At 45.5% G+C, this 25,187-nt stretch overlaps 1 protein-coding gene and 1 non-coding gene across 14 annotated transcripts in view; one reads left to right on the plus strand and one right to left on the minus strand.

The window, feature by feature from the left end:
• Positions 1 to 25,187, plus strand: part of RBFOX1 (RNA binding fox-1 homolog 1) — a 2,345,672-nt gene that overhangs the window by 632,833 nt on the left and 1,687,652 nt on the right. The gene's annotated exons all lie outside the window — the stretch shown is intronic.
• On the minus strand, positions 15,370 to 15,476 carry LOC139032909 (U6 spliceosomal RNA). The gene has a single exon (XR_011485547.1). It is a non-coding gene; the product is annotated as a U6 spliceosomal RNA (small nuclear RNA).

Below are 25,187 nucleotides of genomic sequence, written 5' to 3' on the forward strand. Positions count from 1 at the left end.
TGAAGTACTTGCTTAAACTTCTAAAGTTACCAACTAGCAGAGCCAGAATCTAAACTCAGGTGGTGGGACACAAATCCTTAACTCATACCACAAAATATATTTACTTTACTTGTTCTCTAACCTGCCCTGTCCTGTAGAACTAGATTCAATTACTTCCAATGGAGAACTAGATTCAGTTACTTCCAATGCTTCCAAATAAGGTAAGCATTTATATTTCTCTGATGCAAAAGAGATCCAGATGTAGGCAGTCCTTGGTTCGCATGATAACTCCACTATTAGAATGCATTGGGGGCTCCGCTTTTTGCTTCAAAATCCTTTGTATGTGGCTCTGGTCCTCATAGTGCAAAGTAGCCTCTGGAGATCCAGCCATCAGCTCTGTGTTCCAGGCAGTATGGTGAATGAAGGGGCAAAAAAGGATGTACCTTCTGTTTTTAAGAAGACTTCCTAGAGCCCCCACATCACATTCTGCTCATGTTGTATCATTGGCCAAAACTTAGTAACACCCACTCTTAACACCTAAATCTTTGACAAGACTCACATCCCATTAAAGGTGAGCTTTTGCGATTGTTTCTTATCTTGTCTCCCTGTCTCCAGTCTGTTTCTATTTCGCTTTTCATCCTGTACTGCTGCTAGGACAATTTTCTTTGAATAGTGCTTTGTCATCCCTGTCCCCTGGTCTGAAGATTTCCATGGATCTTCTTTATCTAGAAGATTAAGTATAAATTCCATTTCCTGCTAAAGATGCTTATTCACTTTCTCTTTATGGGGCATGTAATCCCCATCTCCTTTGTTCTATTCACATTATCCTCTCTGACTAGAATGTCTTCACCCTTTTGTCGCCACTGGTGGAAGTGCTGTGTTCCCTTTATATCCCTTTTTTTTTTTGGTAACTCATTGTCATTCATTCATTCACCAGAAAACAAATGTTTTCATGACTATATATAAAGCACTCAGAACAGTGGCTAACGGGGAGTAGAAGGTGACTGTCAGTATTAATATGATGATAATAAAAGTGATAATAATGTGTATGTCCTGCCTTCCAACCTCTAGATTAAGGATTGTATCATTTCCTACCCAGTAATCCAGAACCTAAGATACAAGAACTGAAGGGTTTTATCGGTAAATACAATGGTGCATATGTTCCCTGGAGAGAAAGAAATTCTTTTTTGCTGATAGACCTGATCTTTGGGGCTCCACCCAAGGATCCGAGCTCAATGTGGCCTTTCAACACTTGGGAAATAATTGCCTCCAGTCATGAATTAATAAAGTGCTAATTGAGAAAAAAATGAAGGGACAGTGGAGGGAAAAATTTGGAGATTGGGACTGACATATTCACACTACTATGTAACTTGAGATATGCAGATGACACCACCCTTATGGCAGAAAGTGAAGAAGAACTAAAGGGCTTCTTGATGAAAGTGAAAGAGGAGAGTGAAAAAGTTGGCTTAAAGCTCAACATTCAGAAAACTAAGATCATGGCATCTGGTCTCATCACTTCATGGCAAATAGATGGGGAAAGAGTGGAAACAGTGGCTGACTTTATTTTTCTAGGCTTCAAAATCACTGCAGATGGTGACTGCAGCCATGAAATTAAAAGACGCTTACTCTTTGGAAGGAAAGTTATGACCAATCTAGACAGCATATTAAAAAGCAGAGACATCACTTTGTCAACAAAGGTCCATCTAGTCAAGGCTATGGTTTTTCCAGTGTTCATGTGTGGATGTGAGAGTTGGACTATGAAGAAAGCTGAGCAGCGAAGAATTGATGCTTTTGAACTGTGGTGTTGGAGAAGACTCTTGAGAGTCCCTTGGACTGCAAGGAGATCCAACCAATCCATCCTAAAGGAGATTAGTCCTGGGTGTTCATTGAAAGGACTGATGCTGAAGCTGAAACTCCAATACTTTGGCCATCCAATGCAAAGAGCTGACTCATTGGAAAAGACACTGATGCTGAGAAAGATGGAGGGCAGGAGGAGAAGGGAACGACAGAGGATGAGATGGTTTGATGGCATCACTGACTCAATGGACATGGGTTTGGGTGGACTCCGGGAGCTTGTGATGGACATGGAGGCCTGGCGTGCTGCATTTCATGAGGTCGCAAAGAGTCAGACATGACTGAGCAACTGAACTGAACTGAACTGATATATAAAACAGGTAACTAATAAGGATCTACTGTATACCACAGGGAACTCTTTTTCAATACTCTGTGATTACCTATATGGGGAAAGATCTATAAAAGGGTGAATATACATATGTGTGTGTGTGTGTGTGTGTGTGTGTGTGTGTGTGTAGGCTTCCCTGGTTGCTCAGATGGTAAAGAATCTGCTTGCAATGCAGGAGACCCAGGTTCGATCCCTGAGTCAGGAAGATCCCCTGGAGAAGGGCATGGCAACCCACTCCTGTATTCTTGCCTGGAGAATTCCATGGAGAGAAGAGCCTGATGGGCTGCAGTCCATGGGATTGCAAAGAGCTAGAGAGGACTGAGCAGCTTGCACAGACGTATGTGTAAGTATAACTGACTCCCTTTGCTCTACCGTAGAAACGAACGCAACACTGTATACCAACTATACTCCAATAAACACTTTAGCTTTTTAAATTAATAATAATAAAGGAAATGATGACATTGTACTCTTATAACTGCATTGTATCACTAATTGCAATACATATCCATTCACATTTGAAATTGTATTTTTATAAGATATATCATGGCTTTTGAAAGACTCTTAAGACCTTGCATGTTTATCTAAGAACAGTTAGATGCCCTTATCAGTTAGTTTAGGTTAGGCAATGCTGCCATAACAGACAAGCCCCAAATTCAAGCAGCTTAATACAGCAAAGGTTCAGTTCTTGCTCATGTAACGTGTCTATTGTGGATCGGTAGTGGGGTTTTTGCAAGGCTACACAGCAGTTACCCACAGCACTGCCGGTCTCTGGGTCAGAGGGAAGAGAACATCTTAGTTCTCTGGACGTGTTATTTTCATGTTTATTTTCTCTTATGGTTTCTTTAGTTTATTCTTCATTCATAACCTTGTTTTTTTCTTTACTTTGTAATTCTTGAGTTCTGTCATCTCATTTCTAAACTTTTCTAATGCTGATTTATATTGTTTTCTGTATCTTATATCACTCTCTTAATGCCTTTGGGTATGTTTTGATATAGTAGGTTTTGAAGCTGATCTTATTTTTGACAATACCTATCTAGAATGCTTTTTGTTACCTGTGGGGGTTTTGTTTAGCTCTTTATCCTGTCTTTTCTTGTTTCCTTTTAATAAATTTGTATCAGATGTGCCCATGATTCTTTTCTGTTGCTCATTTTTATGTGAGATTGTATTTCATGAAATCTTAAAGGAGAGTCTTGTTTTAGGTGGCTTTTCTAATTTTACAGGGTTCTCTCTTTCTTTTTTATTTTCCCATGTAGTTTTTAAAAAGTGTGGTTTAGTACTATAAATAAAATAGATAGCTAAACAAGGACCTACTGTATAGCACAGCTAACTCTTCTCAATATGCTGTAGTGATCTATATGGGAAAAGAATTTTTTTTTAACGAGTGGATATATGTATAACTGATGCACTTTGCTGTATAGCAAAAACTAACACAACATTTTAAATCAACTAGACTCCAATAAAAATTTTTTTGAAAAGGACTTCCCTGGTGGACCAGTGGTTTGCAAAGCAGGGAACTCTGGTTTGACCCCTAGTCAGGGAATTACGATTCTACATGCTGCAAAGCAACTAAGCCCACACATCACAGCTTAGAGAGTCCATGAGCTGCAATGAAAGCTCCCACGTGCCGCAACTAAGGCCTGACACAGCTGAATAAATAAGTAAATATTTTTTAACAAATTAAAGGGAAAAGCGCTGTGGCTTGTGCTCTGTGATTTCCAGCCCTTCTCCCCCAGCCCCGCCCCACTTTCACCTGAACGCTCTTCCTCCTTCCTTTCTGCTGGCCTCCCCAGCGTACCTCCAGCAGGGTCTTCTCCACGTGGGACGGCCCCGGGAGCGGCCCTGACTGCTCTGTTCGGGGGGTTTGCAGGGACTAGGCTGCTTTCGTCCCTTCCCGTCTTCCTGGGAACACACTGTGCATAGGTCCTCAGTTGCTCAGCCCCACAGACTGTAGCCCACCAGCCTCCTCTGTCTGTGGGATTTGGAAGTGAGCTGCCATTTCCTTCTCCTGGGGATGCTCCCGACCCAGGGATTGAACCCTTGTCTCCTGCGTTGCCTGGCAGGTTCTTTACCTCGACACCACCAGGGCGTACATTGTACTCACCCATTTACTGGATTAGTAAATACCCTGCTAGTGTCAGCTGCCCGTCTCCGGCTGGCACTCCACACGTTCCTACTGGTCACACTGCGGTTCTCTTCCTGTCCAACTGTCACGTGACCTGGTGTTTCCATCTGCTTCCTCCCACACAGGTGCTGGGGGTGTGGATGGCTTGTCCCCACCTGCTTATATTCTGACATGCATATCCACACTCTATTATTTGGCATAAACATTACCTATTTTTACAGGCATTCTCTGTTACTCTATTTTTTACTTTTATTTTTACTTGTTTATTTATTTTTGGCTGCGCTGGGTCTCCGTTACTGCCCGAGGGCTTTCTCTAGTTGCGATGAGTGGGGACTCCTTAATTTTTACTGGAATCTAGTTGCTTTACAATTGTGTTCGTTTCTACTGCAGAGGAAAATGAGTCAGCCATACGTATATATATAGACCCCTCTCCTTGGTACTTCCTTCCCATTCAGGCCCTCACAGTGTGTTAGGCAGAGTTCTCTGAGCTGTACAGACGTTTCTCATTAGTTATCTAGATCATGCATAGTATGCATGTATCAGTCCAGTCTCTCCATTCCTCCTGCCTTCCCCCCTGCCTTTTGGAATCCGTATATTTGTCCTCTATGTCTGTGTCTCTATTTACGCTTTGCGTACAAGCTCATCTATACCATTTTTCTAGAAAGTGGAACAGGAACTACAATAGCATCATAAGTTAAATTCTGCTGCTGATGCAATAGCTCTAGGACTGTTGGATAAGTTGTTTCATCAAGCTATTTAAGCTAGAGCCCCCATCACAGAAAAATGGGGATAACACTGCCTGCCTTTGGTCAGGGCCAGAAGAGAATGTGTGAAGGACCTCTATAATCTGGAAAGCAATCTCCATACCATGCGGATCTATTACTTTTCTTATCATGATGTTTCTCTAATGGTTAATTTTCTCTCTCATTTTGCTGGTTACCATGAAGTGCCTGATCTTTGGACAAACATTACTCTGTGTTTCTGTGAGGGTGTTTTCGGGCAAGATTAACATGTTTGTAAGTAAATCGGGTAAAGTAGATTGTCCTCTCTAGTGGGCGTGGGCCTCGTCCACTCAGTTGAAGGGCCTGCCTCATACAAAAGGATTGGCCCTTCCCTAAGTGAGAGAGAATTCCTGCTTCCTAACTGCATTCAAATCGGGAACTTTACCCTACCTTGAACTCAAGCGGAAACATGAATTCTCCCTGAATCCTGCCAGCCTTTGTACAGGAACCACATCAGTGGTTCTTCTGTTTTCCAGGCCTTTGGGCTCAGACTGGAACTTATCCTGGGGGCTCTCCCAGGCCCTGCCAACTTGCAGATCTTGGGACTGTCAGCCTCCATAATTACAGAAGCAATCCTTATAATACAACACTTTCTAAATATATACATTCTACTGGTTCTGTTCCTCTGGTGATTCCTGACTAATACAGTTGCTAAGTAGACTTCTAGAATACATATCATTTCCACAGGCCACAAATGGAAAGCAAATTCCAGAATCAGCCTTCAATCGAGATGACGTAGCTGACCACCACTAGTGCATGACCTGAACTGTGATGTGATGGATGAGTTCCTGTTTAGAATCCTGCCTCTTGCTAGTCACCCAGTGCCTGGGAATCACCGTGCATTGTGTCAACTATCCCAGACTCCCTGTTAACATGAGATTGCTTCTGGGGAAGGGAAAGGACTGGCTTTTAGGGAGAATCCTCTAGCTAAGAGTAACCCTGTTTCAGGACGACTAGATGAGATATGACATGCAGAATACTCAGCTGCAGGGAATCAGGCAGAAGACCAGGGCGTAGCTGACCAGGAGATGGGGAGGTGTCCTGTTTATCGTTCGGCCTCCAGCTGGCTCAGGTCTGATTACTCTGAACTGCTTTGTCTAGTGACCTCCCTGCCCTGGGCTAAACACTGCTCTCAACCTCTCTGCTCTGGAGGGTCTGCTATCTGTTGGTCACACTCTTGGCCATTTGGATGCCTGGGCAGCAGGGGAGGTTGCTCTTGTCTTCAAGGTCAGTGTGGGGTGCTTGCAGAAATTGTGCAACACAGACTACAATTTCCTCAGCTCGTGAGCAGACAAAAACAAGGCTTTACATGAGGCATCATTCCTGTTGGTCTGTGTATGCACAGGAAGTGGGAGAATGGGTGCCAAATACCTGCCTGGTAGAGTCTCGAGCAGATGCCAAGAGTTCAGCTGTCCTGTGATGAACAGAGGGTGTGTGGCAGCAGGTGGAAGAGTCAACTGACCATCCCCTGTTTAAAAAAAAAAGTCTAAGAGTATTGTTTTCTACTTTATGATGTGGACAAATGTGATTACCTGTGTTGAGGAGTGGTGGATAGAACTTGAGTCATCTTTATCGTATTAGGCGCATGCATGAAAGAAGGGGAACATTGGGAAATATGTGGATGGTCCTAAAATGTTCAAGTTGATTGAAACCTTGCATGTCCCTGACGGTGAAGAGCAGTGAGATTTTCATCACAGATGAGCTCTGTCTTCCCTGACCTCTGTTCATCACCCTGCTATTTTCTAAGACATTGTTTCCTTGAAACTCACTGTGGTTTGTATAGTTTGTGCCTATGCTTGTTCATTCATTCACGTGCAGCAGGGATGAGGGATCTGTCTCTTCCCCTGGAATTATGTCCCCCACAGGGCAGGGTTTCTCCAGTCTCAACCATCACTGCTTCTCCTGTATTTTCACTTAGCAGGGCCAAGGAAATATCTATTACATGGATGGATGAATGAGTGAATGAACAGCATGGATTCTGGGGTCATGGGAACCTATATTTTAATCACCAGCCCAACTGCTGATGTGAAACCTTAGATTAAATTAGTTTGGCATCACCAATGCCTGATTTCCTCACCTGTAAAATGGGGATGATACCAGTACCTACTTTGCAGAGTTATCATGCAGATAAAATGCAATAACGGATGTAAGGGGCTTACTCTCATGGTGGGAATGGAGTAAATGCTCCATCATTTTTGCCCGTATTGCTGTTCTTCCACCTCTGTCATGCCAGCTAAATTGTTTAGCTCTCAACTGTGTCACTTACCCATGGAGCCATAGGCCCTGCAAAGAATAAATTGATGAGGGCTTATTTTCCTTCATGGAGAGAAACATACCCATATAAAGGTGACTCACCTCAGCCTACATCTTTCCTCTACTTAAAGACTTCATCATTCATACGTGTTCATGTCGAGGAACTTTATCATTTAAAGGTACAAACCAAACCAATGAACAAAAAAAGTTTTCTTCTTTTTTAGTAAGTTAAGCCAAAACAGCAACCAAAAAGTGTCTTTGATGCCTTTGTTATTTACTACTTAATAAATCACTGCACATAATTATGTTGATAAATTCCTCACCGACTCCTCTTTCTCGATGCCGACTTGGGACACCCCTGATAAATCAATCTCTACTTTGCAACTGCGTGGCTATCCTGCACAGGATCTGCTTTGTTCTCCCATCGCAGGACGCTGGGGCAATATATCACCCAAGCCCTTCATCCTTCTTCCATATCATTAGAGCAACAGCTGGTTCTGATAATGCATTCATGTAATACATCACAGAGTTGGGTGCCTGGCTGCTACATTACTCAAAAGCTAATGTGATTGGGAAGGGGAAAAACCTAGTGTGCTGATAACTCCAAAAGTTGGGGGCTTTGTTTTATAGTTTCAAGCTTGGCACTGGGAACTTCAGGGTCCAGATTTTCCCCCTTTGCAATTTGTTTTCACATGTTCTGCTAAGTTTGTCTTTTTCCAATGTTTCCTGGGTCCAGAAAGCTGCTTTATCTGTGATCATTTCTGGAGTAGAAGGTCTAATGTCATTGCTCTTGCTGACATTTCAGCAGCTCCTAGCATAACAGAAGGTCAGTGTCAGAATTCTTGGGTTAGGGTCCAGCAGTGTTACTTTAGGCAGAGCAGATGTATGATTTGATGAGATGACGTATGTGAAGTGCTTGACACATAGTAACTCAGTCAAAATTAACTACTAATATATGTGATTATTTCCTAGCCCACCATTTACCAAATCAGCTATCCCAGGAGACTGTTATTAATAAATAGTATAAAAGGGAAAAAGGGTTCTGTGGGCAAACAAGTTAGAAAACATTGGGTTGAAAGAAAGCAGACTTTCTTTTTTTTTTTTTTTCTTTTGAAATCAGACTTTCACACTGCAGGACTTATCAGAGTCTTTAATGTGCTAAAGCAATTTGCATGTAACCTAGAGAGTTGGGCTTCCCAGGTGGTGCTAGTGGTAAAAAAAAATCTACCTGCCAATGCAAGAGATGCAAGTTCGATCCTTGGGTCGGGAGGATCCCCTGGAGGAGGACATGGCAACCCACTCCAGTATTCTTGGGTAGAGAATCCTATGGACAGAGGAGCCTGGTGGGCTACAGTCCATAGGGTTGCAAAGATTTGGACAGGACTGAAATGACTTAGCACACATGCAGAGAGGAATAGAATAAATATCACTTTCCAAACTATTTGGCTTTTTTTTTTTCCTATTTGGCTTTTTAAGTGTATTGGGATTGATGTCCCTTGGGATCCCACTGGGAAATGTGAATGTGATCCAATTCTCTTATTAAGACCTTTAAGATCTTGGTCAAGATGCAGAATGCGAATTAGAAGCACAATGGGGCCTGAACTCAGGACTGCTAAAGCTTGGGTTCTTTCTCTTCTTCCTCCAATCCCTGTGCCTCTCAGCATGCGAACTCACCTCTCAGAGAATCGTAATCACCTCTAAGAGAATCACTTAGGGAGGAAAGTGTCTGGAACACACACTCCTGTGGCCTCCTCAGACCTATAGATTGAAATCTCGGCAGGAACTGGATGCAGAAGCATCTCGGGCGATTTTCTCGGGAGCTGCAGTCTGAGAGCGCCTAAACTAGACCGTGCTTCTTTGCAGCATTGCTGTATGGCTGAGCCGATACTACTGTACCTTCTACAAACTCCTGGACTCTGGAAAACGCTTGCTGCTTTCTTCTCGCTTCCCCTCTGCAGGCCCTTGTGACTCTAGAGGTCTGTCTCTCACGCGGATGCTGGAGGCATCTGTGGGTTTTCACCCACCAGCCCACCACGCAGATGCTTCCAGAGACTCCACCCAACCGTGGACGGTCCGTGTGAGAGCCTGGCCCCCTGTGTTCCCTGGTAACGCTCCTGCAGGGAGATGGGTGCGGGGGAGATTAGTTGGAAATGGAGAGACACATTCTCAAGGCCCTGCCAAGTCACTCTGGAGAGAGCATGACAACGCTGCAGTTTCCATGGCAACCAGGTGACTGTAAGCTCACCTTTGGCCCTGGAAACAGCCTCCAGCTTCTGGGAACGATTGCTGCTTATTATGAGAGGAGAGAACACCGGCGGAGAGGAGAAAGCTGCTGCTGATTCTGAACTGCAATGAAAGTTAGGGAAGAGCCCACAGCAGAGAAGCAGCAGGTCTGGCAGGGCCTCCAGCCCCCACCTTCCTCAGCTGTGTTTGCCGAGGCCACCAGCAGCTCTCAATGGGACCCTCCTGACCACAACAGTCAGCATCTATTTTATTTCCTTCTCTTTGGTCCAAGAGAGAAACATTGATGGGGCTTCCCAGATGGTGCCTGGTAAAGAACCCGCCTGCCAATGCAGGAGACGTCAGAGATGCAAGTTCAATCCCTGCGTTGGGAAGATCCCCTGGAGGAGGGCATGGCAACCAACTCCAGTCTTCTTGCCTGGAGAATCCCATGGACAGAGGAGCCTGGCAGGTCACAAAGAGTCGGACACGACTGAAGCAACTTAACACGTGCACACAAAAACATTGTTATGGGGTGTGACTAGTGACTGTTGAGGGCTAATTAACTGAGCATTTACTATGTGAAGGCGCCTTCTGGGTATTACTCCCATTTAACCCTCTCTTTCAGTAAGTTTCGAGTTGAAGAAATTAAGGTGCAGGGAGGTTAAATGATGATGCCCCTTGCTCAATACCCAGGTGGAGCCGGACCTGAACTGGGGCTGTAACAGGGTGTTTGACCAAAGGACTCCTAAAAAAGTATCCGAGGAGCCCACTCTCTCTCCAGGAACTTTGACTTCTTTCTTCCAACAGACATTCTTCTCTGAAAAGCAGGAAGTTGCCATCTCAGTCATCGTCAGCAATTCTGTTTATTTAGCTTGGACATAAAGGTCAAGTGTTAAAATGCTCAGTGCCTCCTGCTGCTGTTTGCCTGTCCCCTGGCTATGGAGCGCCTCTCACACGCAACTGCTTCCTTCCAGCAGGATCTGCGACCAGGCCACCAGCTCTGGGGAAGCGGGATTTCACAGCACAATACAAGCTGCTGGGGAATGACTTCCCAGCCAGACGGACCCTGGCCCCGTGAAATTGGCAGGAAATGTAGGTGACATCAGTGGGTGGGGATCACCCCCAGATCTCCAGACCTCCAAGGAGGCGATACTCTGGTGGTCTTAGAGTGACAAGCAGGAGACCCTGGTGCTGGTCATGGTTTTCAAGCATCTCCTCACTGGACATTGTGGCTTATCTAGTGGTTCAGATGGTAAAGAATATGCCTGCAATGTAGGAGAACCAAGTTCAATCCCTAGGTCAGGAAGATCCCCTGGAGGAGGGCATGTCAACCCACTCCAGTGTTCTTGCCTGGAGAATCCCATGGACAGATGAGTCTGGCGGGCATGAGTCCATGGGGTCGCAGAGAGTTGCAGATGGCTGTGGCTAACACTTGGACTTTCTCGCCAGGTAGTGACCAGCGGTGCCTCTGCAGTCCCAGCTCTTTAAAGGGAAAGTTGGACTAGAGCAGCATTCTCCAAAGGTGTTGAGAAAGGTGCATGCATGCTAAGTCGCTTCAGTTGTGTCCAACTCTCTGACCCCATGGACTGTAGCCCACCAGGCTCCTCTGTCCATGAAATTCTCCAAACAAAAATACTGGAGTGGGTTGCCACGCCCTCCTCCACAGGATCTTCCTGGCCCAGAGATCGAACCTAGGTCACTTATGTCTCCTGCATTGGCAGACGCGTTCTTTACCACTGTTCCACTTGGGAAGGTATTTGGGATAATTTTTGATGGGACACAGGCCTGGCACTAAATGATATGTAATAATACAACAAGGTTTCAATCCCTCTTGGTTCCCCAGGTGGCCCCGAGGGGAAGAGTAGGTAGATGCTCTGTGTGACTTTAATGCCTCTTTAATCTTGGCTAATGTCCCCTTCCAGCAGTGGAAGGGACAGACCTCAAACTCGAGAGCTTTGGCAGGAAACAGCATCTCGCTATGATTTAGCAGAGTTTTGTCCTTGCTTTTTATAACTACCTCTGTATTCCACAAGGAGAGTTTCCGTTTGTGGAAGTGAGGGAGAGTTTGAGAAGTTGGAGTTCAGTTCTGCCGGCCAGCACGTTCCCTGGGAGCTCACTGGAAGCTTGAATCAGACCCTTCCCCTCCTCCTTCCTCCCCATCCCCCACCACAGCCCCCAAAAGCACGTTCTCAGGATGCTAAGTGGTTTCTATACCTTTGACATCAGTGTATGAATGACAGATACAGAATTTCCCTTTGTAGACGTAGTATTTAAGTAAAAGGAACAGTCCAATTTGAGGAAATGTAGACATACATAATGGGCTTCCCTGGTGGCTGGGTGGTAAAGAATCCACCTGCCAATTTAGGAGATGTGGGTACAGTCCTCGGGTCAGGAGGATCCCCTGGAGAAGGAAATGGCAACCCGCTCCAGTATTCTTGCCTAGAAAAAAATCTCACAGACAGAGGAGCCTGGCGAGCTATATACCTTGGGGTCACAAGGAGCTGAACACGACTCAGGGGCTGTGCATGAGCAGGAGGCCTAAATAACGGAACCTAAATAAGTGCAGCATCCACGTGGAGGTAAGGGGGGAGAGCTGGGCTCTCCATCACTGGGGCACACACCCAGGGAACAGTTTTCTATTCAGAGTCTGGAGTCCTAGGCCCCAGAGACATTGGTCCAGTAGATCTGGATTTGTGTCCCTGGATCTATATTTGGGGGGGGGAAATCTGCCCCCCAAAAGTCTTACAGGAGGTTTAGAAACTAGTGGGTCAGATTGTTTCTTCTCTCTGAATGTCACGTGTTGATCTAACTCAACAGCTTGTTGTTCTCAATTAGACGCCCCTCAAGGGATGTTTGACAGTGTGTGAGGTGAGGCTGTTTTCTGTTCTCACAGCTGGAGAGCTGCTACTGGGGTCTAGGGGATAGAGGCCCAGGAGGTTGCTAAACAACCTCCTTTAGCATGAATAGGCCTCCCCAACAAAGATTACTCTGCACCAATGTCAATAGCCCAAGGATAAAAACATCTGATCTAAAAGGGTTTTATATTGTCCAGGGTATGTAGGCAGAGATCAATAAAAATCCTGGCTCCAAACCCTTCAGCTTCCATCTCATGGATCATAAAATTCTGGGGGCCTTATTGTATAGTAGCCTCCCCCCAGCATCTGGCCCCATTAGCCCCTCTAAACCCAGCTTGTCCTGTTACCTTCAGTCCAGCACACTCAGCCACAATGTTGTGTTTGGAAGAGTCCAAATATACAAGTATGTTTCTACCTCAGGGCCTTTGCACATGATTTTTTAAAAAATCCTTCTTGCGCTCAGAACTCCCATCTGCATGGCTCAGTCCATTTTCTTCAAATGGGGCCTCTGCTCAAATCTCATCTCGGGAAACTTTCCTGGTAGTCCAGTGGCTAAGACCCTGCACTTCCAATGCAGAGAGAACAGTTTCCATCCTTGGTTGGGAAACTAAGATCCCACATGGCACGGGTGTATCCAAAAAAAAAAAGTCTCATCTCACCATTGAGGGCTTTCCTGGCCATCTGGTCTAAGGAGAAATCCCTTCATCTCTCTCTTCTTTTCCCGGTCATGTCATTCCTTATAGAGCTTCCCATCAGAATATACGTTTATTCCTTATCCCCCTACCAGAATATAAGTACCATGAGTGTGTACTCACTTATACTCCAAGTGGCAACAGTGTCTGGCAAACGTGTGCTTTAAATGAACAAAGAGTGAGTGGATGGACAGATAAATGAATGCCAGGATTATAGTCCCAGATGGGCCAGTGTCTGGTCACCCCCACCCCGCCTCAGTTTCCCCCTCGGTCAGGTGAGAGGGCTGGAGAGGTGACTTCTAGGTCCAGGCCAGCCCCGAAGTCTTCCACTATGACTCAAGAGCCTGGGCTGCTTTAGTTTTCACCTGCATCCCTGTGTCTCCAATTAAGTTCCTGCGCCCTCCCAGCTCCCTGCCACCCCCCAGCCCCGCCCCCATCACCCCAGATGCCTTCTGTCAGAGCCGAGAGAGGTCTTGGGGAATTAGGGATGTCAGAAATCCTCAGGAAGTGGCAGATCCATTGTGTGAGCCACTGAATTGGGTAATTAGGGAGGGTGGCACTCCAGTCGTTTTAAAAGCTTAGTGGGTGGGGAAGAGAACAGTCTCTGACAGGTCCTGTGCATCCACTCAGAGGTGGAGCGTCTGCTGCACCAGGGGGAAGCCTGGTTCCCTCGCTGAATGGTGCTTTCTCGGTCTCCAAAGGAGCAAGGGGAGGGGGGTGGGCGGCCTGGCACCGACCCATGGACCTGGGAGTTAAGAGAGGAGGACCCTGGGGCAGGAGGCAGGCAGCCTTCATGCAGGGATGGCCGCCACCACGCCCGGCCTGAGAAACACTGGCCTCGCAGGCGGGGAGAGGGGTCTGTGAGCTCACGTGTTCAGAAAACATCTCCTCCTTTGTCCTCTAGAACCAATTTCATTTCTCACCCTGCGCTCCCATGCTGCGGGGCTGAAGGAAGCTTAACCTCCAACCTGCCTGGGGCTCTGCAACCCCCAGGGGGTCAGAAGATCCAGAATTAGATGGGATTCGATTGTTTCTTCCACTCCTGAAGTCCTGGATGTTGCCAACAGTGGTTTCTAATAGGGGCAAGGCTTTGAGGGGGTCAGGGACTGGCTGCTTTAGACTGTTCAAGCTTCCCCATCTTCCCTCCCCCTTCCCCATCTTCCCTCCTCCTTCCCCTGCCTCCTTTTCCTTCTCCAGGGTCACCAAGTCAGGGACATTTTTTCCTCATGGAGAAGATAAAGGCTCTATTTCTTTCCAGCTTCCCCAGCACGTTTGACTCTCTCTGTCTTGGAGCTTGTGCTTTTTTTTTTTAAATTTCATTTATTTATTTATCTTTGGTTGTACCGAGTCTTCACTGTTGCTCAGACTTTTGTCTAGTTGCAGCGAGCAGGGGTTACTCTCTACTCAGGGTGCATGGGTCTCTCATCACAGTGGCTTCTCGGGGCTCTAGGGCACATGGCCTTCAGTAGCTGTGGTTCCAGAGCTCTTGAGTGCAGGTTCAAAAGTTGGGGCGCGTGGGCTTAGCTGCTCCACTTAAATGGAGGGAAAGAAAGAGGAAAAAACTGTAGGGAGTAGAAGAAAGCATCCATTAATTTCTCAAATTATCATCAAGCCATGGTAACAAGTGTGAACTGTTTCACCCGGAGCATTCCTGAAGGGCCAGCATTGTGATAAAGACTTCATTTACACAAGTCATTTATCTCAGCCTGGTAACAATCTTGTGAGATAATAACAGTGACACACTCATGCATTTTTTTTTTCAGTTGCTCAGCTGTGTCCGACTCTTCGCCACACCATGGACAGCAGCAAGCCAGGCCTCCTTGTCCATCACCAACTCCCGGAGTTTACTCAAACTCATGTCCATTGAGTCGGTGATGCCATCCAAGCAGCTTATCCTCTGTTGTCCCCTTCTCCTACCTTCAGTCTTTCCCAGCATCAGGGTCTTTTCAAATGAGTCAGTTCTTCCCATCAGGTGGCCAAAGGATTGGAGTTTCAGCTTCAACATCACTCCTTCCAATGAATATTCAGGACTGATTTCCTTTAGGATGGACTGGTTTGGATCTTTTTGCAGTTGAAGGGACTCTCAAAAGTCTTCTCCAACACCACAGTTCAAAAGCATCAGTTCTATGATGCTCAGCTTTCTTTATAGTCCAACTCTCGCATTCATATATGACTACTGGAAAAACCGTAGCTTGGACTAGATGGACCTTTGTTGGCAAAACAATGTCTCGGCTTTTTTTTTTTTTTACTATTATTGCCTTAATTTCTTTTTTTCTTTTTTTTAAATATGGAACACTTCACGAATTTGCGTATCATCCTTGTGCAGGGGCCATGCTAATCTTCTCTGTATCATTCCAATTTTAGTATATGTGCTGCCGAAGCGAGCACTGTCTCGGCTTTTTAATATGCTGTCTAGGTTGGTCATAGCTTTTCTTCCAAGGAGGAAGCATCTTTTAATTTCATGGCTGAAGTCACCATCTGCAGTGATTTTGGAGCCCCCAAAAATAAAGTCTCTCACTGTTTCCACTGTTTCCCCATCTATTTGCCATGAGATGATGGGACCGGATGCCATGATCTTAATTTTTTGAATGTTGAATTTTAAGCCAGCTTTTTCACACTCCTCTTTCACTTTCATCAAGAGGCTCTTCAGTTCTTCTTCGCTTTCTGCCATAAGAGTGGTGTCATCTGTGTATTTGAGGTTATTGATATTTCTCCCAGCAATCTTGATTCCAGCTTGTGCTTTATCTAGCCCAGCATTTAGCATCATGTACTCTAGATATAAGTTAAACAAGCAGGGTGACAATATACAGCCTTGACATACTCCTTTCCCAATTTGGAACCAGTCTGTTGTTCCATGTCTGGTTCTAACTGTTGCTTCTTGACCTGCATACAGATTTCTCAAGAGGCAGGTAAGGTGGTCTGGTATTCCAGTCTAAGAATTTTCCACAGGTTGTTGTGATCCACACAGGCAAAGGCTTTGGCATAGTCAATAAAGCCAAATCCAGCTTGAACATCTGGAAGTTCACATTTCATGTACTGTTGAAGCCTGGCTTGGAGAATTTTGAGCATTACTTTGCTAGCATGTGAGATGAGTGCAATAGTGTGGTAATTTAAACATTTTTGGCATTGCCTTTCTTTGGGATTGGAATGAAAACTGACCTTTGCCACTCCTGGGGCCACCGCTGAGTTTTCCAAATTTGCTGGCATATTGAGTGCAGCACTTTCACAGCATCATCTTTCAGGATTTGAAATAGCTCAGCTGGAATTCCATCACCTCCCCTAGTTTTGTTCATAGTGATGCTTCCTAAGGCCCACTTGACTTTGCATTTCAGGATGTCTGGCTCTAGGTGTGTGATCACACCATCGTGGTTATCTGGGTAATGAAGATTTTTTTGTACAGTTCTTTTGTGTATCCTTGCCACCTCTTTTTAATATTGTCTGCTTCCATTAGGTCCATACCACTTCTGTCCTTTATGTGCTCCTCTTTGCTTGAAATGTTCCCTTGGTATCTCTAATTTTCTTGAAGAGATCTCTAGTCTTTCCCACTCTATTGTTTTCCTCTATTTCTTTGCATTGATCGCTAAGTAAGGCTTGCTTATCTCTCCTTGCTATTCTTTGCAACACTGCATTCAAATGGGTATATCTTTCCTTTTCTTCTTTGCCTTTAGCTTCTCTTCTTGTCTCAGCTATTTGTAAGGCCTCCTCAGGCAACCATTTTGCCTTTTTTGCATTTCATTTTCTTGGGGATGGTCTTGATCACTGCCTTCTGTACAATGTCACAAATCTCCTTCCATAGTTCTTCAGGCACTCTGTCTATCAGATATAATCCCTTGAATCTATTTGTCAATTCCACTGTATAATTGTAAGGGATTTGATTTAGGTCATATCTGAATGGTCTGGTGGTTTTCCCTGCTGCTGCTGCTGCTAATTCACTTCAGTCGTGTCTGACTCTGTGTGACCCCCTAGACGGCAGCCCACCAGGCTCTCCTGTTCCTGGGATTCTCCAGGCAAGAACACTGGAGTGGGTTGTCATTTCCTTCTCCAATGCATGAAAGTGAAAAGTGAAAGTGAAATCACTCAATTGTGTCCAACTCTTAGCAACCCCATGGACTGCAGCCTACCAGCCTCCTCCATCCATGGCATTTTCCAGGCAAGAGTACTGGAGTGGGGGTGGGGTGCCATTGCCTTCTCCGGTGGTTTTCCCTACTTTCTTCAATTTAAGCCTGAATTTTGAAATAAGGATTTTGTGATCTGAGCCACAGTCAGCTCCTGGTCTTGGTTTTGCTGACTGTATAGAGCTTCTCCATCGTTAGCTGCAAAGAATATAATCAATCTGATTTCAGTATTGACCATCTGGTGAGGTCCATGTGTAGAGTCTTCTCTTGTGTTGTTGGAAGGGGGTGTTTGCTATGACCTGTACATTCTCTTGGCAAAACTCTGTTAGCCTTTGCCCAATTTCATTTTGTACTCCCAAGGCCAAAGTTGCCTGTTACTGCAGGTATCCCTTGACTTCTCACTTTTGCATTCCAGTCCCCTATGATGAAAGAACATCTTTTTTGGCTGTTAGTTCTAGAAGATCTTGTAGGTCTTCATAGAACTGTTCAACTTCAGCTTCTTCAGTGTTAACTGGTCAGGGCATAGACTTGGATTACTGTGATATTGAATGGTTTGCCTTGCAAATGAACAGAGATCATTCTGTCATTTTTGAGATTGCATCCAAGTGCTGCATTTCAGACTCTTTTGTTGACTGTGATGGCTACTCCATTTCTTCTAAGGGATTCCTGCCCACAGCAGTAGATATAATGATCATCTGAGTTAAATACACCCATTCCAGTCCATTTTAGTTCACTGATTCCTAAAATGTCGATGTTCACTCTTGCCATCTCCTGTTTGGCCACTTCCAATTTACCTTGATTCATGGACCTAATATTCCAGGTTCCTATGCAGTATTGCTCTTTACAGCATCGGACTTTACTTCCATCACCAGTCCCATCCACAACTGGGTGTTGTTTTTGCTTTGGCTCCATCTCTTCATTCTTTCTGGAGTTATTTCTCCACTGATCTCCAGTAGCATATTGGGCACCTACTGACCTGGGGAGTTCATCTTTTAGTATCCTATCTTTTTGCCTTTTCATACTGCTCATGGGGTTCTCAAGGCAAGAATGCTGAAGTGGTTTGCCATTCCCTTCTCCAGTGGACCACGTTTTGTCAGACCTCCGTCCGTCTTGGGTGTCCGTCTTGGGTGGCCCTACATACCATGGCTCATGTTTCATTGAGTTAGACTAGGTCGTGGCCCTTGTGATCAATTCGGTTAGTTTTCTGTGATTATGGTTTTCATTCTGTTTGCCCCTTGATGAAATATGCTGTATAGTTGCTATTATTCTTTCCCTTTGGCAGATGAGGAAATGCAGCCCAGAGGAACTAAGTGCTGTGAACAAGGCCACACAGGCTGGTCAGTAGCAGAGTTCAAACCCAGGCAGGCTGACTCCACAGTCAGCACAGGTGGCTCACCGGCCTCCCAGGTGAAGCTGCCTCGCTTGGGACTTTCTTAAGCATCCTCCCTCTAATGTGTCCCGTTGGGACCCTGTTTGCAACTTTTAGGCAGCTGTGCACCCCCAGCACCTGGCGCAAGCTGGCCCCAAAGGCAAGAATCCAGGGCACAGCCAGCTACTGCAATGCCTCCATGGGGGAAATGAAGCCCCTGGCTGCCTCCAGGAGAAGGCCAGATACTCCACAATCCAGCAGCAGCCCCCAGACTCGGGAAGAAAGAGGTCAGGGCAACTTGTGCTATGATTTTATGCAGACTTAAGAATAAATTAGTATCCACCAATATATCATCCAAGAAACCTTCCTTTTTATAGCAATAATTGTTTTTTTTTCCATCAGAATATCCTCCATATTTTTTGACTTGAATTTTTATTGAGCTGATCATAGATTCACTGCAGTTTGAGTAATATATATATATAGAGAGAGATACTGTGCGTACTTTGCCCATTTTTTCCTCCAGTAATGAACATTTTGCAAAGCTCTAGCATCTCATCTTACAATACTGAGCAGATTTATCTCTGCAAAGTTCTCTTCTGTCACCACATTTACCTCCCTCTTATTCCCAACCCCATTTCTAAAACCCTGGCAACCAGTCATCTGTTCTCCTTTTACAAACTTTTGTCCTTTCAAAAATGTCATGTAAATGGAATAACAGAATATTTGACTTTTAGGATTGGCTTTTTTCACTCAGCCTAATTCCCTGCAGATTTATCCAGATCACATGTGTCAATAGTTTTTTCCTGTTCATGGCTGAGTAGTATAGTATTCCAGGGTGTGGCTGTAGCACAGAGCGTTTAACCAATCACCTGTTGAAGGACATTGGACCTATTTGGGGTTTTATGGGTGGAGCTGCTATGAACATTCATGTACAGGTATTCATGTGAACAGGAAGTCTTCATTTTTCAGGGATAAACACCCAACAATGCAATGGCTGGACAAGATGGTAGTTGCAAGGTTCATTTATAAGACTCTGGCAACTTGTTTTCTAGAGCACGTGTACCACTTTACGATCCCAGTAGTAATGTAAGAGTAATCTAGGTTCTCCACATCCTCACGTTTGGTATTGCGCGTGCGTAGTTTCTCAGCCATGTCCAACTCTTTAGACCCCACGTACCGCAGGCTGCCAGGCTCCTCTGTCCATGCGATCTTCCAGGCAGGAATACTGGAATGCCGTTGCCATTTTCCTCCTCCAGGGGATCTTCCGCACCCAGGGATCAAAACTGCATGTCCTGTGTCTCCTACATTGCTGAGCCACTGGGAAAGCTCTTGGTATTGTCGTTACTGTTATTACATTTTTGCCATTCTTATAGATTGTGGTTATATCTCATTGTGGTTTTAATTTGCATTTCCCTAATGGCTAATGATGTGGAACATCTTGGACTGCCGCTATATCCTTTTTGATGACATGTCTGTTCATTTCTTCTGCCCAATTTTTAATTGGATTACTAGTTTTTTTCCTTTTGCATTTTGAGACTTCCTTACATATCCTAGATATTCTTCATTTTCAGATACATGGTTTGCAAATATTTCCTCAGAGTCTGTACATTGTCTTCTATTCCTCTTCATTAAAGTTCTTGAAGAACTAAAGTTTTTCATTGTGATGAGATCTAATTTATCAGGTTTGTTTTTCCTGTTTTGGGTCATAATTTTATTTTTAAATCTGCAAAACTTATGACTCAATATAATCCAATTAAAAAATGGGCAGAAGAAATGAACAGGCATTTCATCAAAAAGGATATAGTGTCTCCTACATTGCAGGTGGATTCTTTACCTGCTGGCCATTGGGAAAGCTCTTGGTATTTATTGTCATTACTGTTATTAAATTTTTGCCATTCTTATAGATTGTGGTTATATCTTATTGTGGTTTTAATTTGCATTTCCCTAATGGGAAAAATGTTCTCCTACAGTTTTTTAAAACATTGTACACTTTAGAAGTTGACACTTAAGTTTGTGATTCATTTTAAGTTAAATTTTATATAAGATGTGATGTTTAGGTTAAAGTTCTTTTTTTCTCCCCATAGTGTTCAATTGTGTTAGTACCATTTGTCAAAAAGTATAGCTAACTTTTTCAGCCTATATGGTGTGCTGATGCTGACTTAAGCACTTTTAAGCATCGTTTTAGATAATCCCTACAATTATGTATCCCAAGTTTTATAGAGGCAGACACTGAATACCAGAGAGGTTGCATGATTTTCTTGAGGTCACACAGCCAGAGCCAAGCCTCAAATCTCTGCCTCAGTCCACCCCAGGCCTTCATCACCTCTGTTTTATTTTCTGAATGACTGTCTCTATACTTGGGTTCCCCACATCATCACAGAAAATTCAGACTCACTTCAAATCAGTGTCTGTCTCGGAACCTCTCTTTGGGCTGTAGTAAATCAAATTTTCAGGTGGTGCAACTGTAAATATGGAATATCTGTTCATCATTTAACTCAGGGAAGTCTTTTCCCCCTCACTAATATCCATGATAAAGCATATGCAAATGTCTGTAATTGAACATAATTAAAATAATGAGAGTTGAAAGAATGTGATATTCAAAATAAATGCAATAGGAGTTGGACACAGCCATTATCCTAATTCAAAGTGATTACTTTATGATTACATTATCAGGGCCTCTAATATTTCTGTCTTTAATATAATTTTATTTGCTTTGGGGAGGCAGGTGCTCCCCGATGGGGAAGGCTTCCTTGTCCTCGGTCTGTTTACCAGTCACTCCACACTCCGGAACCGCACACCTTTGGACCTGCCTGCCCTCCTTGCCCAGGCGGAACCCTGCACTGAGATGTCTGAGAGCGTGTAGTGGATCAGGCAGCCCGGCATCCTCTTGTTGCTGGCCAAAATCTTGGTTTTCTCTGCCCCACTGAAGCCAAGTAAAACATACAGAGATGGAGTTTGGAGGAAATAGAAAGGCGGCTTTAATTCTCAGCCGTGGAGAGGGAAACCCAGAAGGCCCAGGCCTCAAGAACTGTGTGCCCCTCACCCCCTCCGCGAGGGATCCAGGGCCTTGAGAAAGATGGGGGCTCACAGTCAGCAGTCAGTGATGAGGGACAAAGGTGCTAGGACCTTGATTTCTTCCCCTTGCATTGTTTCAAAGGCAGTCATACACAGGCGTCGGTAACCCAGTAACTGAGTCTGGCAGTTCCGTGTGTCTGCAGCCTTCTTTCTCATGTGTGACTACGTGGGGAAGGGTGTTGTAAGGGTCAGCACCAGATAGGGCAGGTATTTAGCATAGAGCCAAAGGAGAATAGGTGTGAAGTGTACAGGTGGCGCTAGTGGTAAAGAACCTGCCTGCCAATGCAGGGGGCATAAGAGACATGGGTTCGATCCCTGGGTCAGGAAGATCCCCTGGAGGAGGGCACGGCAACCCACTCCAGTATCCTTGCCTGGAGAATCCCCATGGACAGAGAAGTCTGGCGGGCTACAGTCCATAGGGTCACAGAGTCGGAGACAACTGAGGTGACTTAGCACAAGTAGCTCCTGCAGTGAGGGGGTGGAAAAGCAAACTTAGTTACAGACTTGCAGAGTCAGGGCCAATTGAAATTAAAAAACTAGGAATGTTCAGGCCTGCTCATTGTTCTCTTTATCTTCTTTGTTCTCAGGAAAGGAGGAAAAAAACTCATTCCTCTTATTTTTTTGCTTTTTCACTGCAACACTATGAGCACCCCTAAATCTGCCCAAGTGCAAGTAAGCTGGAGAAATCAGAAGCCAGGGCTTCCATCCTGGGGTGTGCCTGTCACGGTGCCGCCCCGGTACTTCTGCAGTCTGAGTGATCCAAAGAGATTTCCTTGCTCTGTCTTCTCACAAGTGTGTTAGATAAAACTCAGATGCATAGTCAAAGCTCACAGAGGCTTAGAAATTATCGAATGCACCTCTTTGCTGGGTAATAGAGTACCGGGGGCACTCCACTGCAAGGCATAGTAGAGTACAGAGAATATCCCTCTGACCGCTGCCACGAACTGCTGTGTGACCTTGGGTGAGTTACTTACCCTATCTGAGCTTTACTTTTCTTTAAAAGGGAAGACAAAAACTTAAAGCCTTTTCCCCCCTATGAAATGAGAGACTATTATGAGGAACTCAGCATTAAACGATGCTTAACAAATGCTGGATGTCGAACGTCGTAGAAAAGAGAGACAGCGTTAAAGGTTTGTTCAGAGTTAGTCGCTGCATGAGATGAGAGTGGGGATGAGAAAGTGAGACCCTGGCCTCCTGGCTCAGTGCAGGTTCACTGACTTCCGGTGGGTGCCGGCAAAATGGGGAATGTGGGCAAGAAGACTGTTCTCGTTCATTTCTGGTCTTTTCCACCACCCACCCTTAGAAGGCAGTGGCCTCCCGAAAGAAAGTGGAAGTGAAGTCGCTCAGTCGTGTCCGACTCTTTGCAACCCCATGGACTGTAGCCTGCCAGGATCCTCTGTCCGTGGGATTTTCCAGGCAACAGTACTGGAGTGGGTTGCCATTTCCTTCTCCTGAGTGTAAGTTCTCACTTGTGAGCAAAGTGGCCTCACGTGCTCATCTTGCTCCGGACTCACTGACTTGTGCCTTCACAACAGTGACGCTACACTAAGTCATCCATACAGAGCTAGCACCCACAGAACAGAACACCGTGAGAAGGGAGGGTGATCCCCCAACACACACATACCCAGCACCCCTGCTTTAGAACAGGTGGAGTCACTGAGATGTGTGCGTGCCTGCATGCTCAGTCGTGTCTCATCCTTTGCGACCCCATGGGCTGTAGCCCGCCAGGCTCCTCTGTCCATGGGGTTTCCCAGGCAAGAATACTGGAGTGGGTTGCCATTTCCTCCTCCAGGGGATCTTCTCAGGCCAGGGATCGAACTCACATTTTCTGCATTTCCTGCAATGGCATGCCAATTCTTTACCTAGGTGGGGAAGCCCAACCTAGGATGAGCCAGGGCTGAACCCACGGGAAGATGGTAGAATGTGGAGTATCTTCCTTGGTGAATTTCCCCCAGACAAACTTGTGGGACGCTTTCCACTGGCCCTCACTCAAGGCAGCCAGCTGACCTTGATCCGTGACCATAACACACCACGGGCAGGGCACTGGCCAGAGTGTTTCAGTTTATGCTCTCAGGAAACTTAATCACATTTGAGGATCCCCAGGCTTCTTACTCCCAGTAACGGGATTCTGGCTTGACCTAGTCTGTGTCTTCCCTTTCCTTGGTCTCCCAGGAGGTTGCTTCTTCAGCCAGACTTGTTTTCCAGGCTGCAGAAACAGAAGGAAAGAGATTAAGAGCACACAGACTGCAGCTTTTGGGAGAGAAATGCCTGGAAATAGTTGTAATATCTGAGGGAAGCTGGGGTGGTGGGGCGCTGGTTAAAAAAAAAAAAGTCCTGTTTGGGGTTGTGCCTTCCACCAGGGTTTTCATGAAACAAAAAGAAGAAAGTGAGTTGATTTTGATTCTTTGCTTTCTTGAACCCCCTTCCCATTACTGATCTTGAACCGTTTGAGACCTGATGGTAGGGTTACACTACAATGTATTATTATTGTTGTTCATTCGCTCAGTCGTGTCTTTGCAACCCCATGGACTGCAGCACGTCATGCTTCCCAGTCCTTTACTCTCTCCCAGTTTGTTCAAACTCCTGCCCATCGAGTCGAGGATGCCATCCAACCGCCTCTTCCTCTGTCACCCCCTTCTCCTCCTACCCTCAATCTTTCCCAGCATCAGAGTCTTTTCCAACGAAGATTATTATACTGACTCTGAAACAACGTTTCACAGTTAATTTTAATACCTCCGACTTACAGAGGCTCCCCTGGTGGCTCAGACAGTAAAGAATACGCCTGCCATGCAGGAGACTCGGGTTCGATCCCTGGATCAGGAAGATCCCCTGGAGGAGGGAATGTCACCCCACTCTGGTATTGTTGCCTGGGAAATCACATGGACAGAGGAGTCTGGCGGGCTACCATCCATGGGGTCGCAAAGAGTCGGACACGACCGGGCGGCCAACACTTCTCACTGTCGCCAAGGCGCTAGCTCAGGACCTCACGGCCAGGAGGCAGACCCGCATCTAGACCTCTCTGGTCTGACTGTGTCGCTCTCCTGGCCACCGAGGAGCCGCAGCTCCAAGTCAGAGGGCAGAGCCCTGAGCTCCAGACTGGCGGCGTGTGGAAGGAACCAAAGAATGATCATCATTGCAGCGCCGTGCTGGAAAATGGCAATTAGCTTCTAGTTTGTTTGGATTAATATCTCTGGGGACCTTTGTGAAGTATTATTTATTGATAAGGAATGTGCAGAACAGCCCAATAGGAGTTGGGAGTTCCGCACTCAGTTCCCTTGGAGGAGCATATAAATGACATGCACCTCTCTCCTCCTCTCAAAGGTGATGCTCTTTGGTTTGGGAAATTATTATGGAGTTTCTGGGTTTTCTTTCTTTCTTTCTTGTTCTGGTAACTTCTGTGGGGAAGTGTGGTCTGAGAGGTAAGTGTGCCTTAGGACCTGGATGAAAAGTGAAAGTGTTAGTTCTGTCTGACTCTTTGTGACCCCACAGACTGTAGCCCCCCCAGACTCTGCTGTCCACGGGATTCTCCAGGCAAGAACA

Source organism: Odocoileus virginianus, chromosome 33 (assembly GCF_023699985.2).
Source record: "Odocoileus virginianus isolate 20LAN1187 ecotype Illinois chromosome 33, Ovbor_1.2, whole genome shotgun sequence".
In the NCBI taxonomy this organism is placed as follows: domain Eukaryota; kingdom Metazoa; phylum Chordata; class Mammalia; order Artiodactyla; family Cervidae; genus Odocoileus; species Odocoileus virginianus.